The sequence below is a fragment of the Silene latifolia genome, chromosome 9 (genome assembly GCF_048544455.1).
Source record: "Silene latifolia isolate original U9 population chromosome 9, ASM4854445v1, whole genome shotgun sequence".
NCBI classification, from domain to species: Eukaryota; Viridiplantae; Streptophyta; class Magnoliopsida; order Caryophyllales; family Caryophyllaceae; genus Silene; species Silene latifolia.
The window spans coordinates 167467278-167478851 of record NC_133534.1 but is presented as its reverse complement, the minus strand read 5'-3'; the positions used below and the strand labels follow the sequence as shown (position 1 = coordinate 167478851).

Genomic DNA, 11574 nt, shown 5'->3' with positions numbered 1-11574 from the left:
GAAGAAGATCCACCTACATCTCCTGCTTCTACTTCTTCAGCTGAGACAGTCACTTCTCCAGAAATTCCAGTCATGGCTGAAGAAGCAACTATTGCCAGTCACTCAGAGCCAACAGCTGCGAATCTCTACAAAGGATTCGAACTACCAGGGAAGGCGAGAAAATTCGAGCCGAAGCCTTCCTATATTAACCTGGTTGAGAGAAACCAGTTCAGGGGAGCTGCAAATGAAGATGCAGCCAAGCATATGGAGATTTTTATCGATTATTGTCGCTTATACCCCGCCGACCGGGCGTGACTCGAGACCGATAAAGGAGACCATGTTCATTTTCTCTCTTCGTGATGCTGCGAGGGAGTGGTACAGAGATCTGGATCGAGCTGCCCATGGGATCACCGACTGGAATGCTTTGTCCTTGGCATTCTACAAGAAATACTTCTCCGCCTCGAAGACGAATGCCATTAGAGCTCAGATCACGAGCTTTAAACAGGGACCTGATGAGAACTTTCATGAAGCATGGGTCCGTTTCAAGAAGCTGGTGCGAACCATACCGCACCATGGGTTCGAAAAATGGAGTCTTTGCAATCGTTCTATAACGGGTCGTATGACGATCGAGGGCTATTTTGGATGTCGACCAATGGCCGATTTGCTGAGAATATGGGAGAGACTAAGGGGTGGAAGATCATTGATGACTTAGACACCCATAAAGCTGAATATGGGAACTCCAGAGGCAATCAAAGGAGAGCTGCTGAATCTTCCTCTGTAGCTGCACTAGAAGCTCTCACTGCAAGGTTTGACAAATACGAATTTGGAGGAGCTTCAAAAGGAGGGATGTACCATGTTAATGCTGTTTCAGACGGTCCTTTCGTCTGTAGAAGATGTGGAGCTGAGGGGCATGTCTCAGAAAATTGTCCTAGTCCCTTCGAGTCCTGTGCTGCCTTTCAACATTATAGGCAGACAAACACGTACTATGAGCCGAATGTCCACCCAAACTTGAGGTGGAATAGCCAAAATGTCCTAAATCCGACTCAACCTCCACAACAGCAGCAGCAGACTTATGTGCCTCCTCATAAGCAACAACAGTTTCAAAAACCTCCCTATGTACCGCAGCAGCAACAAACCCAAAATTCCGAGTTTGCTGAATTCAAAAATATGCTGCAAAAGGAGTCCCAAGCTAGAGAGGCCGGGATGAAATTGCTAGAAAGTCAACTTGCACAATTGGCTAGCAAGAATACCACCCGAGCTCCGGGACACTTACCAACTCAAACTGACCAAAAGGAGACCCTTAATGCCATCACTTTGAGGAGCGGGTCTGCCCTGGAAGGGCCTGCTATGGTCGAGAACAATGCTGAAAAAGATGGGGCGAAGCCGAGTCAAAACAATGCTGGAACGAACAAAGGAAAGAAAAAGGCGTCTACCAGGTATATCATTCGATCGACTGACATACCCGGTCGATCGACTGAAGTGCGACAACCAGAAGCTACTGTTCCTGTACAAGTCAGTCGATCGACTGGCATAACTGGTCGATCGACTGAGATCGCTGCTGATAGTGAGCCTTTTCGTCCTCCGATGCTCGATAACTTGAGGGATCACTTATTTCGGGGTCCGACAGTCCCGAAAATATTAGGGCAAGACCCAAGTGCCGAAGGGTCAGCCCCGGTTCCGAAGTACGACCCAATGTCGATCAATGGTTCCTATTTAGGACGGTCTGAAGAGGGGTCAAGCTTCAACAAGGAGAAGGTGGTGGACTTTCAGCCTAAGTCCATGGATGCCGGCATGAGAGATTTAGAGGAGAGGGCTAAGCTACTACTTACAGCCCCATATCCTGAGAGACTAGTGCCGACGATGGAACAGGTATCTTTCAATAAATTTGAAAAAGTTATTCGTAGCTTGAATGTACAAGTGCCTTTCCTAGAGTTAGTTAATCAAGTGCCTGCTTACACTAAATTCATGAAACAACTCTTGTCTAAGAAAAAGTCACTTGAAACTGTGCATACTGTCGCATTAACCAAAGAGTCATGCTATTATTTGTCTCATACTGCACCTCACAAACTAGAAGACCCGGGTAGTTTTTCTGTTCCTTGCAATATAGGCACCTTCTCAATTGAGAAGGCGTTATGTGACCTAGGAGCTAGTATAAGTGTAATGCCCTTGAGTCTTGCTAGGAAGCTAAAATTGACTAGGTTTGCAGTCACAGACATGACAGTGCAGATGGCTGACCGATCTGCGGTCCAGTCAATAGGAGTCCTAGAGGACATCCCTGTGCAAATAGGGAAGTTTTTCTTCCCTGTTGACTTCGTCGTACTTGATATACCTGAGGATGCCCATATTCCTATCATATTGGGTAGGCCATTTCTGCACACTACTGGTGCAGTCATAGATGTAGGTTCGGGTACTTTGACCTTTAAAGTAGGGAAGAATTCCATTGTTTTTGCCCAACCTGCTAAGAAGAAAGACCCCATGTGGCCTGTAACTTGTAATACGGTCTCTGAAAAAAAATCTTATTTTATACTTCCTGATATGCCTGTCTCTATTTCTACTCCTGTTGTGACACCTCCGCCCCGGATTGGGAGCAAATTGGAGGAAGATTTGTCTATTTCTGATATTGCAGGAGCTGGTTTGGGGAAGGAAGAGCCGCAAGTTACTCCAGCTGTGAGGGAGCCCATCATTTCACGAGGCGGTCTTGGTTGCCTTAGCTATGGAACTGATGAGGAAGTTGATGACGAGCCGGTCAAAGCAAAGGAGTCCGATTTGGATTCTGACGAGTCCGAAGAGATCATTGACTGGGGAGATATAGAAGTTGTTGATCCGTTGAGTTCGGCGGATGTTGAAGCTAAGAAGGGTGCAGCTGAGAAGATAAGCACCGTTGAGGCTACCTCTTGTAGCCAGAAGCTGACGAAGTGGGCCATACCGTGGCCGTTCTTGATCAACTATTAGTTGATCACCTGCTTTACAAACATCTTATTGCTTTTAGACTCTCTTTTTATTGCTTTTTTGTGCGCGAGACTTCGCATTTATTTTCGTTTCTTAGGATTTTTGAGTACTTTAGACTTTACTTTGGGTTTTGCGCAATTTTGGGCGCGTATTATTGTGCAATTGCAGGTTTTTAGACCCCATTAGCTCAAGTAATTGAGCAAATACGAAGAAATCAGAAAGTTACAGCAGCTTTCCCAGTCGATCGACTGCCTTCCATGGTCGATCGACTAAGTTGCGCATCTCAGGAGTTTCTGTTCCTGTTCACTTTGGTCGATCGACTGCCATCTATGGTCGATCGACCAATGCCGCTGTTGTATCTGTTCACGACCTTTCCCCTGCTGTGTTGGGTCATTTTGCGGGATTAAGGGAGTTTCCTACTCTATTTTATTTCCCGACTCATTTCTGATTTCTTCCATTTTCGTAACTTTGCACATAATTACCGCTTCTTTATTGCTTTCTCGGTTTTCTGCGTGGTACTTTGTTTGTCTTTTCAGGTACTTATTAGTAGCACTGCTGGCTACTGAAACCTCCTAGCTCACGCTGGTTTGGGGAGGTTTCCTTTGCTGCGCTTAAAGTCCTGTGAGTTCCCGATTACCACTTCATGTCGTTTTTACTTATTTGCTCGCAAATTCCCGTTTCTCTTTTCTTCATTACATGATTTTGCACAATGGGGACATTGTGCGATTTGGTTTGGGGAAGGGTTTTGCGTCGCATATCATTTGCTTGCATTCACGTTTACATTTTGTTTTGCATCGTTTATTTCTTTTCCTATATATACAAAATACCAAACAAATTGAAAAATTTCAAAAATTTCAAAATATTTGCACGTTTATTTTAGCATATAGGTCGAGTCGGAACGGTAGTATTTCCATGATGACATTGCATTTGCATCCGTTTATGCCTGAGCCTTGCTAAATTGACATGTTATTAGTAGAATCGTATATGCATAGTCTACGAGTTTTCGTTAAATTTCTTGCTGAACTTGAGACTTGACTTAGATTTTTGGCAAGCTACATCATTTTCTGAGGTTTAGAGCTTATAACTGGTGACATCTATGACCAGTTTATCTAGGATTGTGAGTAGTTACTCCTTATGAGACATGTTACATAAATTTGCATAAATATGAACTTAATCTGCTTAATACCTGTATGCATTCGGTTTGTGGTTTGTTGACACATGTGGTAGAGGTTTCCCTTTTCTTATTACACCCATAAGCTCCGCACTGCCAAAAACAGCCCTTTTTGTCCCATTACTACATCCTACATTTAGCCTGCCCTTGTCAAGCTAGTAGTCTATGTTCTTGGAATTGTTACTTAGTTTTTGGTGGCGTATGCTCTTTTGAGATATTGATGGAAGATGAAAAAGGAGGGAAAAGGAAAGTTGAAAGAAAAAAATAAGAAAGAAAAAAAATGATTCGAAAAAGAAGAAAAAGAGTTATGTACTGTTCAAAGCAGTCGATCGACTGCCAATTATGGTCGATCGACTGGGATCTGAAAAAGAAATCAATTCGCATAATTCAAGGTTTTATCTTATGGCGATTTTTACTCCCATGTTGCATTAGGATCTTATGGGGAGTTGGTTGATTACTTTTATACTAGAGATTGTGAGTTTTGTGCTTGCTATAGCACCGTATCGATTGAATTTTGAGCAAGAAGAAGGATGTTGTCACATGGTTCCGTTTTGGTACTAGCTTGATCACCTGTACCTCCACTTTTCCATAAATGTTTTGCCTCTTCTTACCCATTACCTCACATTTCCATATATATATACCTCGGCATGTGTCATGGTCATTTGTTGGTTGGAATGCATATGTACGGTTATAGAGATTACTTTCATATTATATTGCAGGCATTTGACGTGAAGTATTCACTTAAGGAACGAGCTTGGTGCGCATTTTAAGGCCCAAAAAACAAGTCCACGAGATTATAGAAGTCAAGTACCAGCTAAAGCAGTCGATCGACCAGTACCCTTAGTCGATCGACCAACCCACGGGATCCAGAAGCTACTGTACACAGCATCCCAGTCGATGGACCAGTGATGTCAGTCGATCGACCACACCGCTAATCAGACGTGAATAAGAAGGTCGAGGAAAAGCAAGCTCATGATGTTTAGGTTTTAATAATAAGTGTTACGTATATTTTCTATATAACGTAACCTAGTTTCCAGAGATATTCATTCAGAAATTTACCTAGTTTTACATTCAGTTTTAGTTTATCAAATAATTAGGGTTTGGAATATTGGTTTGCATCGGATTTTCGTTCGTACTTCTAATCAGTCCGTTACAATTCCTCTGCAATTTCGGTATTCTTTCTGTCTATTTCAGTTTATCTTTATCGCATTGATAGTATAGAAATTGCTAGTTAGGTTCCAAAAGCCAATTTTATCGTTCTATGTTATTTATTTGCCTAATCGTTTAAACATGAATTCTGTAGTTTCAATCCTTAATATTATTGTTGTTCCCACTATAGTTATGAGTAGCTAAATTGCTTGTGCTAGGATGTAGGGGAATTATAGTGTAGGCGGCGTAGAATAACACGGACTGAATTGCGTGTCAGTCGATCGACTGACTTACTTGGTCGATCGACTGACCTCGTGAGGTTTACCTTCGTTTTAATTGTTTTAAATGTTATTTTCGACGAATCTAGTGCACACGACTAGTTGAATGTTTAGGATATGACTGACCCATTAGATCAAGGGATAGGGACAGTTGTTAGATCACCAATTAAAATGACTACACTATACTGAGATCGAAAGATAGGTAAAGTTTAGATTATTAGTCACTTTTCAGGACGAGAGTCAGTATTAGTGATATTAGGGACTTATAGCGAGATCGAAAGATGCTATCTGTTAAGAGTGGACCGAGAGGACCTCTTGTTTCCCGCCTCATGTGTTTGATTTAGACCAACTTAGTTTGCTGCCGCCGAAACTATAGTGAACCGACCATCCTAGTACCCTTCTTTTATCTGTTTTATCTGTTTATTTAGTTTATTGTCTTTTATTTCTATTAGTATAGACCAAATCAAATCAACCCCCACTTTCGTTACCTTAGACTAAATTAGACAATTAAAAATTTCATTCGCCTCCTTGTGGTTCGACCCTGTTACCACTAGCCTAGGTTAGTCTTAATAGGAAATTATAAATCTTATTTTTGGTACTCACAACGACGGATATCAAGCACCTAGACCAAAACACAATTTATAACTTCACAAACAACTCTACAATTAGTAAAGAGGCAAGTAAAGGTCGGATCCCAAGGGACGGGAATTGAGATGAGATTTCTATTGAAACTAGTGGTGTCTTAGGGGCGTCACAATTTGGGTTGATGTAGAAGGTCACTAAACTAAATAGCAATGAAAGTAAATAAGCAAGATGAATTGAAAGGGTTGTAAACAATTGATAAAAAGCACTAGGGTGTCATGGGGTCATAGGGGAATCATGGGAATTGATCATACAAACATGTTCTCAAATTATAAGCAAGCAATTATTGTTGTGATGGATTGAATTGGGTGATATCTTACAATCCTAGGAAAGTTTGGGTCCCGGAGCCGAATCGATTAGATTGTACAACACCTACAAGTCGACTTAATCTTCCCTACTCAACAACATGCATGGTCTAATGAGACTCGAGTTGGTTTATGTCTTACAAGTCTCATTGAAAAGATAGGTGATGGGTAAAAAATGCAAGGATTCATAGGCTCGCATTTCATCAAACATAACATGTGCATGAGTTGAGATCAAAACCAGCAAGCAAATAAACCATGAAAGCATATTAATTTAAGCATGAATCATTCCCCATATTGGTTTCCCCTAATTACCCATTAACCCTAGCTAGGTGACTACTCACTCATTATCATGTTGATCATGCTAGCAAGGTTGTCAATCATACCAACAAAATGAAACATGATGAACAAATGAAAGTAATTAACAATAATTAAAAAGGGATTAAGAGAATTATACCTACTAATGATTCCAATAATAAAGCAAAGAATAAAAGAAGTACTTGATGCTTGATTGAGAGGTTGTCAATCTCCCAACAATAACCCAAATAATCTTCAATTACCCAAAATAAAGGATGAACAAAAGAGAGATTAAGGAAATAAAACTTATATTAAAACTTGATTAATTGTTGATTACAAAACTAAAGAGGGATTTGATTGATATTAACTACTCTAATAATTGATAAGAAGAACATCCTCTTCTAATTAGACTAATGGGGTATTTATAGTGGAAATTAGGTGGATGCATTAGGGTTAACTAAGGGCTAAACTAGTAATTAAACTTTTGAGATTTGAGAAGGGAGACGCCGGTATTTTTCGAAGGAAGGGCTTCTTTCTTTGAAGCTTGAAGAAACGGATTTGTGCTGGACTGGAATACGTGCGTCTTAGGCACGGGACGGCCGGATTCGTGAGCCTCTGCCCGGGCGTCTTTGGGAGAAGACGCACGTCTTCTGGTAGCTGCTGCCCGGGCGTCTTTGAAGGAAGACGCGGGGATTGTGGTGCTGGGGACAGCCGGATTCAGGACAATCCGCACGGATTGCTCCTCAGTCTTGCTTCTTCTTCTTTTCTTCCCTTTTCTTCGTAAAATCCTTGGGGATTTCCTTGGGGATGCAGAGATCTTTCCTTAACATTGCTCATCTACTAAAATATGTACAAAGGCCTTCTAATCTTGTCTCTCCTTGATGCTTGGTCATTGAATTCAATCAATTTAGTCTCATTTTGCCATGAAAATGCAAGGTTTGCACTCCTTTCCAACCAAGGACATAAAACCTCAAAGAATATGCAAAACAAAGAACTAAAGACAATAAATGACCCAAATATGCACTAAAAAGCATGGGAACAAGGCTAATTCGGGGACTAAATATGCGCTAATTATGGTCACATCAAATATCCCCAAACCGAACCTTTGCTCGTCCCGAGTAAAGAGGTGACAAAGACTAGGACCATTATTTAAACTAACCTATTAACATAGCCGATATGAGACAATTAGCGGGTCTCACTCCGCCCCTTCAGCTCACAACAAAACAACCATGAGGTAGGATGCCTTCTTGCAAGGCAAGGTGGGTCTTGCCAAAATGGCGACACATCCAAACATTAAGCACACAAAGTCAAATAATGGATGCATCTACAAAAGGAATAGCCACTCCCTCATCAAGTGGCGGAGGCAACTAAAAGAGAACAAATTTAAGAGCATATAATCCTCCATAAATACTAGTTCAACAAATTACTAAGGTTAAGAGGATGGCACTAAATCACCTCCAAATGGTGTTAAACTAGACTACTTTCGTCCTCAATTTCCAAATGCTTTCGTCAAGAGCGATCGGATGGTATGGAATGATGATCCCTATGATGCTAGTAGCATATGACATGACAAGTCTCGAATTCTCTACAAAAGTAAAGGTCATGGATCGTCCCAAGCTCGACAAAGTGGTTTGACAAAAAGTCTTTTTGGGAATAAAATGCTCAAATCGTTATAAACAAGGGTGGATATGACTAGTATTCAAAAATTGACCTCATTCAACTTTCACATTTCAAAAATTAGAGATGGGGTTTGTCCCTTCCGTGCTAGTGTCCTTTGCTTTCACCAATCGCTTATTAGGCAACCGGTTAACCTCTAGACAATAGCTTTTCGGGGTGATAGTGACTCTGTCTCTGGGCGGTTGAATACACAACCGTGTGGGGGCCCAATTCAATGGATCCCTCTCCAAAGCACATCGAAGTGGTACGCCTCCATCAAAACAACTAAAATTCTCAACATTTCAACATTTCATAACATTTGACGTTTCCTTGGGAATAAATTACTTCCACATAACAAAATTTTCGAAATGAGCACTTCAAACTTATTGATAGAAAGTATTTTTGGGTTGCCTTACCACAAGGTCAATCAAGGTCACCTAGACAAGTTAACCAAGTCCACATCGCATCACGGGGTTGGAATAGGTGACTCACATGCAAACCCTTGACTAGGCTTTGGGTCATGGGTCAAAAGACACTAGTATGACACAATCTAGGGTGTTTTACAACCATTCTAGTAGGCAAAGTCTTAAGTTGAAAAAGTATTTGTAATGGCTTAGTTGCTCTTGTCAAAGTTCTCAATTAGGCACTTTTCAAAATATTTCATCTAAATGCAACTATATGCCATGATGCAACTATTATATACATCCTAATGCAAGTGATTCTACCAACTAATATGACATATAAACTAAATGCAAGTCCTAAGTTCACATTGTTATACCGCATCAATCAAAATAAAGCCACATAGTCATTAACATAAAGAGGAAAAAGGAGATTGGAAAGATCATACCATGCGGTCTTCATGATCCTCATGTCTCGGATATGGCGTAGTCAATCAATGTGAACATAGATAGAACAAACACAATATATACATGACTACACTACAAAAGAAATGAACTTGTTTTTGGGTTTTTCAATTTTCAAATTTTTATGGTTTTTCGAAATTTTTTCAATTTTTTTGGATTTTTGAATAAAAGTTAAGTTAGAATTCCCCATCCCCACACTAATATGGGCATTGTCCTCAATGGCCAAAATGATGGGAAATTATGCAAGCATGATGCATGATTTCTACACTAAATGCAAGCTATACTAGTCTACACTACATGATGCATGGTTTTTGTTTATGACAGAGAGGATAATTTAGATTACCTCCCGTTGTGTATGCATGTACTTCCCCAAACCGATCTAGACATTATTGCTAATGTCCTAAGGTTGGGTGTAGTCCATGCACACACGATGCAATGCATGAAACTAATTTTGTCATTTTGGATTTTGAAAGGTGGGAACAATAAAATGAGAACACCTCAATGGGGCCGAGGTGTTAGTCCTCTATGGTGCTAGGACTACTCCAACAATGATCAAGATAAATAAAATACAAGCTAACAAAACACAAACTTCTTTTCATGAAACTTTGAAAATTAAAGAGAGGAGATGAGAAAACTTCACTTAAACTTAGGTGGGTGCCTCTCGCCCGCTCCACCTAGCCATGAAGTAATCCTCTAGAGATCGGCATCATCTCCTTCTAGATCGCTATCCCATATCTCCTTTGATGCATCACTCATACTTGGGTCCATGAACTCGTCCTCTTCACTTTCAAGCTCCACCGTGTCCCCTCTGCAAGAATTGTTTCTTCCCTCCTCTTGTCTCCCGTTTGCTCCTTCATTTGCCCTCTCCGAATTGGGGAAGAGTAGGTCCATTTGAGCCCACGAGGGAAATGCTCCTTCCTCACTAATCTTTCCCTTTTGAACCATATCGTGGTATTGAGGATAGAGTGCATAGTAAATGTCCACGTTGGTTTCGTATTGGCGGAAGTGCAAATCTTGTAGAATTCCCGTGACAAAGTCGTCACGGGGAAGGATGAAGGGGTTGGGATGGTTATACGGTTGATAAGGAAATGGGTAGGGAGGCACTTTGATCTTCTCATCTTGGGATTGTTGCTTTTGTTGTTGTTGTGGGGAATTTGGAGGTGGTGGTGCTTGTCTTGGTTGGGTTGGGTTTGGAGGGATGAGGTACGATGGGATTGGAGACAAAGGTACTCTTCTCGGGGAAATTCGTGGTAGGCCGGTCATCGGTAGATATATCGGATCACTTCCTTTCGTTAACCACTTGATCCGCTTTTCAACCCCCTCAAGGGTTATCCAATGATGATGAATGAGAAGAAGATCTTCATTTATCCTCGTGTTTCCCGAAAGTGGAGCATACTCATTATTCTCGTTCAATCTCGGATTGAAATGCTTCGCAAGCCTAGTAATGAGTCCTCCATTCACAATGTGTTTCATTCCGTCATCATCACCATTCCTGAACTTTACCCATTTCTCGAGTAACACTAGCGGTGCATTGAAGTGGTACGCACTTCTTCCTTGAATATTGAGGTAGGATTCCATAAACACAAGGTCTAATTGGTTCACGATCGTCGGATCTCGGCGAGCAAAGAGGGTGCCTGAGAGGAACCGGTAAGTGACCCTTAAGATTGGATTTTGAATATGAAAAGCAAGACATTCCTTGTTGAGTATGAAGTCCCGGCCGGTCATGGCCCTCCACAAAGGTTCAACACTGTATTTCTTTGGCTTCGATGTTCGGGTAGGCGTAACATCGAGTCCAAGCACATTTGCGAATTCTACAAGGGTCATCATTCTTGGGACATTTTCCAACCTAAACTCTATGCATATTGTTTTGTTAAAGGTTGTAATCTTCAAAAAGCTCAAAAACTCAAGCACAAGAGATCGATAAGTTTGCTCATACATATGGAAAAGGGTGGAGAGACCAAATACTTCAAAGAGAGCTTCCACTTGGTGATAAATCCCAAGTTTCCTCAAGGTATCATGACATAAAAACTTAGTGGGAAGAATGTTCTTACTTAGAAGCCGGTGGAAGACTAGTCTTTGCACATCATTGACAAATTCCACATTTGAGAAGTCATCAAGCCTTGTAAGATCTACAATCTCTTCATGCTCCCTTCTTAATGTGTTGACATGGGAGGTAGAAGAACTTCCCCTCATCCTTGGTCTTCTCCTATTCCTAAAAGAGGATCTCCTTGGTGCCATTCCTTGATTATAGAGCTGGATTCTTTTGATTTGTGAAGGAATAAAGATGC

At 41.1% G+C, this 11574-nt stretch overlaps 1 non-coding gene across 1 annotated transcript; it reads right to left on the bottom strand.

The window, feature by feature from the left end:
• Positions 1 to 451: 451 nt before the first annotated feature.
• On the bottom strand, positions 452 to 558 carry LOC141603837 (small nucleolar RNA R71). Its single transcript, XR_012525685.1, has one exon. It is a non-coding gene; the product is annotated as a small nucleolar RNA R71 (small nucleolar RNA).
• Between the last annotated feature and the right edge of the window lie 11016 nt (positions 559 to 11574).